This window comes from Neodiprion lecontei, chromosome 4 (genome assembly GCF_021901455.1).
Source record: "Neodiprion lecontei isolate iyNeoLeco1 chromosome 4, iyNeoLeco1.1, whole genome shotgun sequence".
In the NCBI taxonomy this organism is placed as follows: domain Eukaryota; kingdom Metazoa; phylum Arthropoda; class Insecta; order Hymenoptera; family Diprionidae; genus Neodiprion; species Neodiprion lecontei.
In genome coordinates, this window is record NC_060263.1 from 11,693,080 (window position 1) to 11,698,079 (window position 5,000).

Sequence of the window (5,000 nt, forward strand, 5' to 3'; positions counted from 1 at the left end):
TCTTGACCTTCTTCGCCTTACCGGCAGGCACCAAAGACAGAGCAGTGCATTTGGATGCATTGAGTGTCAGCCCCATGCTCGCTGCCGTCTCCTCAACCCTCAAAAGTGCCCTCTGCATCCCCCATTTGGATGCAGTTATGATGGTCAGGTCGTCCGCGAAGGCGAGACATGAAACCTGCTCGCCTTCGAGGTTGAACCCGACCTCAGAGGGCACGACCGCAAGGATTTTATTTGCGATCAGGTTGAAGAGAATCGGTGAGAGGGGATCTCCCTGCCGGACTCCGCGCCGGACAGGTACCGGTTGGGACATCCTTCTGTCCGCCGCCAGCCTGGTGGTAGCACCTTTATACAGCTCGACCACATAGCTTACCAGACCAGCTGGTAGGCCGAGCTGTCCGACGATCGTCGCGAGCGCAGCGTGGCTCACCGTGTCGAATGCCTTAGCAACATCGAGGGTGGCCACGTGCCACTCGCGTCGCAGCGTGCGGGCCGTCCATAAGATGGAATCTAGGACGGCCGTATTCTCGGCCGTACCATCGGCCGCGATGAAGGCACGCTGCCGATCGTCGGTTAGGTTGACTGATCTAAGGCGGACAGCGAGGATGCGGTGTAGTTGTCGAACCACTACCGAACCGATCGAAATCGGTCGGTAGTCCCCAGGGTTCTCCGGTACCCTTTTCTTCGGGATGAAGATTGTCCGGCTCTGCAGGAAATGTCTAGGAAATCCCCCCCTGAGCATGACGATATTATAGAGGAGCGCGCGGATAGATGACGACACCGCGCGCCACTGCCTCGCCGTGACCATGTCTGGACCGGGTGATGACGACACGGGGACCTGGATGACATCAATCTCCTCAGCGGAGATTGGGTCCCACGTGTAACGTAGCTCGGGTTTCTCAGGCGGGATCCTGGAAGGACCTGGGTACTCCCTTGAGGGGTGCCCCAACAGTGGGCCCCAGTGCGCGACCAACTCATCCAGTGTATGGTTGGTCGAACTAGGGCCCCCTTCCAGGATCTCCCGAGCCACGTGACGTCTATTGTTTTTCCACCCGGTCTGGACTCTGGCGTATTCTCGACGGCGCAGTGTCCTCCTCGACGGCGGCTTTCCGTTCCTCTGGCGGATTGGGTTCGCGGCCGGCTCGCGGCGCCTAGATCCAGCTGCAGCGGCTGCAGGGGGAAATACCCTGCCTAACCATTCAATTATGGCGGCGTCAGTATTTCCCCCATTCAGAGCATCATCAGCGATGTCGGCCAACTCGTTGGCACGATGATGCTCCTCTTGCCGGGCTATCTCGATTAGACGACGTATAGCTCCGGCAAGGTCCTGCCCCCAAGGAGTAGCGGGAGCAGGTGCCGCTGGGGTGGGTGGTGGTACCCTTGCTGGATCTGCGGAGGGAGAGCGTTGACGCGGTGATGGCATGGAGCGGCTCCTTCGTCCCCGTAATCTGGCAGGGGACCCAGGGGGCGTATGGGCAGCCTCAAGGTCTCGTCGGGCTGCCTCGACCATTGTCCGGTAGTCCGGCCGGCCCGGACTCCTTTAATTGCCTCCTGGGTCCTACCGGGGACCAGAGCGAGGAGGTGGAGGTTTATAAACCTCACTCCCCGCTCGGTAGCCTGAGCCTCCTCCCGTGCCATCATCCGCAGTTCCTCATGCCTCCACCTTAGCTTGGCGCCGGGCAGTTCGATGGCCGCGTTAGCTTCCACAGGGTGTCGTATCCTGCGGTGAACTCCAAGCCCTCGCGTCGTAGCGAAGTCCTGCTCGCAGTCACCGCAGGCATACCGCTCGGGTGCTGGTTCAGGGTCAATAGGGTGCGGTTCATTATCAGGGGCTGGGGTAGGGTCGTCCACTAACCCCACAGCCACCTCCGGGGGATCGGCTAACTCTCCCCGGGTACTTGTTTCAGCAGGCCCGCCGGGCTGAGGCACTCGGCGGGTTCTGCTTTTCATTCTTTTTATGTGCGGGCCTGCTGAAAGTTAGTGGGGAGGGCTGGCAACCCCCCCCACCCTTAAGCCCCCGCCGTTTATCGGCCGCCCGCCAGTGGCCGGTCGGTGGGCACGTGACGACTCCCCGAGGGGAGCCGCCTTTGAGCGGCCGACAGCCAACCGTCGTTAGCTAGGTGCGGGTTGTAAATACCCGCACCCATTGCCCGACTCTCACCACGAGGAGGTGACGGTTGGCAGATGTGTGTTGCAGCTAGGACGTCGCGAGCACTCTACCACCGCTCCGACACCCAGCCACAACCCACTTAAGAGAGTCATAGTTGCTCCCGCCGTTTACCCGCGCTTGCTTGAATTTCTTCACGTTGACATTCAGAGCACTGGGCAGAAATCACATTGCGTCAACACCCGCTAGGGCCATCGCAATGCTTTGTTTTAATTAGACAGTCGGATTCCCCCAGTCCGTGCCAGTTCTGAGCTGACCGTTGAATGGCGGCCGAAGAGGACGACGGCAACGGCGAACCGCCGCCGAAGCCTCGCAGCAAGGAAGATCCGCGGGAGGCCAAGGCACGGGACCGAGCTCGGATCCGGTTATTACCATCACCTCGCCCAGGCCCGGCACGTCAGCCAAACCCGCTTCCCGACCAAGCCCGACACGCCCCGATCCTCAGAGCCAATCCTTATTCCGAAGTTACGGATCCAATTTGCCGACTTCCCTTACCTACATTAGTCTATCGACTAGAGGCTCTTCACCTTGGAGACCTGCTGCGGATATGGGTATGAACCGGCGCGAGACCTCCACGTGGCCCTCTCCTGGATTTTCAAGGTCCGAGGGGAAGATCCGGACACCGCCGCAACTGCGGTGCTCTTCGCGTTCCAAACCCTATCTCCCTGCTAGAGGATTCCAGGGAACTCGAACGCTTATACAGAAAAGAAAACTCTTTCCGGATCTCCCGACGGCGTCTCCAGGTCTTTTTGGGTTACCCCGACGAACTCTCTTGCGAGGGCCCGACTTGTAAACGGTTCCGCTGCCGGGTTCCGGAATAGGAACCGGATTCCCTTTCGCCCGACGGGTGTGTCACATTTCAAACCGCGCGCGCCCACGCCGGGGGGAACGCCGAGCGAGGCCCGACGTTCGCACAATCACCGGCGTCACGACGCGCGTGTCAGGCATAGAAATACACCAACATCGTCATCGGATTTCTCCTAGGGCTTAGGATCGACTGACTCGTGTGCAACGGCTGTTCACACGAAACCCTTCTCCACGTCAGTCCTCCAGGGCCTCGCTGGAGTATTTGCTACTACCACCAAGATCTGCACCGACGGCGGCTCCAGGCAGGCTCACGCCCAGACCCTTCTGCGCACACCGCCGCGACCCTCCTACTCGTCAGGGCTTCATGACGGCCTAGGCCGCCTCGTATGCCGCTGACGGCCGAGTATAGGCGCGACGCTTCAGCGCCATCCATTTTCAGGGCTAGTTGCTTCGGCAGGTGAGTTGTTACACACTCCTTAGCGGATTCCGACTTCCATGGCCACCGTCCTGCTGTCTTAAGCAACCAACGCCTTTCATGGTATCCCATAAGCGTCGACTTTGGCGCCTTAACTCGGCGTTTGGTTCATCCCACAGCGCCAGTTCTGCTTACCAAAAGTGGCCCACTTGGCACTCTGATCCGAGATCTCGTGGCTTCATAGTTCAAGCAAGCCAGAGATCTCACCCATTTGAAGTTTGAGAATAGGTTGAGGTCGTTTCGGCCCCAAGGCCTCTAATCATTCGCTTTACCGGATGAGACTCGTGTACGTTTTGTACGCGAGTGCCAGCTATCCTGAGGGAAACTTCGGAGGGAACCAGCTACTAGATGGTTCGATTAGTCTTTCGCCCCTATACCCAGTTCCGACGATCGATTTGCACGTCAGAATCGCTACGGACCTCCATCAGGGTTTCCCCTGACTTCGTCCTGACCAGGCATAGTTCACCATCTTTCGGGTCCCAACGTGTACGCTCTGGGTGCGCCTCTTCTCGCAGTGAGAACGAGACGCCTCGGGAGTGCGGGGCCGCATCGTGACGCGGCCCATCCTCCCTCGGTCAGCGCTGGGCTGACCTTTACTTTCATTTCGCCTTTAGGTTTGCTCGTCCCAATGACTCGCGCACATGTTAGACTCCTTGGTCCGTGTTTCAAGACGGGTCCTGAAAGTACCCAAAGCAATAGCGTCGCCGACCGGTATTTGATAATTCGAACGAGCCAGCCAGAGGACACCGCCAGCCAACAGCTGGCCAGGCCCGGGGACGGCGCTAGGTCCGACCACCGGGAATCGCTGACCGCGCTTGCGGCGGGCCCGACGCAGTTCAATGCGGCTCTATACCGTGCGGGTACCGCCGGGCAGCCGGACGGGCAACCGGGGGTCTGCCCCGACGAGAACGCCGAGACAGGCAGCCGACCGGGCCTTAGACCGACACCCAACGGGTCGCGACGTCCTACTAGGGGAGAAGTGCACGCCGGCGCCGCCGGACATTGCACCGCGACCGAGTGCCGTGGACGCGAGGTCCCGACATCACGAGCCGCGGCGAAGCCTGCGTCGCTGACGATGAATCTCCCCGTTCGATCTTTCGGGTTTCTCAGGTTTACCCCTGAACGGTTTCACGTACTCTTGAACTCTCTCTTCAAAGTTCTTTTCAACTTTCCCTCACGGTACTTGTTCGCTATCGGTCTCGTGGTCATATTTAGCCTTAGATGGAGTTTACCACCCACTTAGAGCTGCACTCTCAAGCAACCCGACTCTGAGGAGAGATCCTCCCGTGGCGCGTCCCGGTCGCTACGGGCCTGGCACCCTCTGCGGGTAAGTGGCCCCATTCAAGATGGACTTGGACGCGGGCCGACGCCCCGGGATAAGTGGATCCTCCCAAACACTACATTTCCCGGCGGCAGAACCGCGGGATTCAGTGCTGGGCTGTTTCCTGTTCGCTCGCCGCTACTAAGGAAATCCTAGTTAGTTTCTTTTCCTCCGCTTAGTAATATGCTTAAGTTCAGCGGGTAGTCTCGCCTGCTCTGAGGTCGTCGTAAGAT

At 59.5% G+C, this 5,000-nt stretch overlaps 1 pseudogene; it reads right to left on the minus strand.

Annotated features, from left to right (window-relative positions):
* The window catches only part of LOC124294306, a 7,660-nt pseudogene extending 2,669 nt beyond the window's left edge, over positions 1-4,991 (minus strand).
* Between the last annotated feature and the right edge of the window lie 9 nt (positions 4,992-5,000).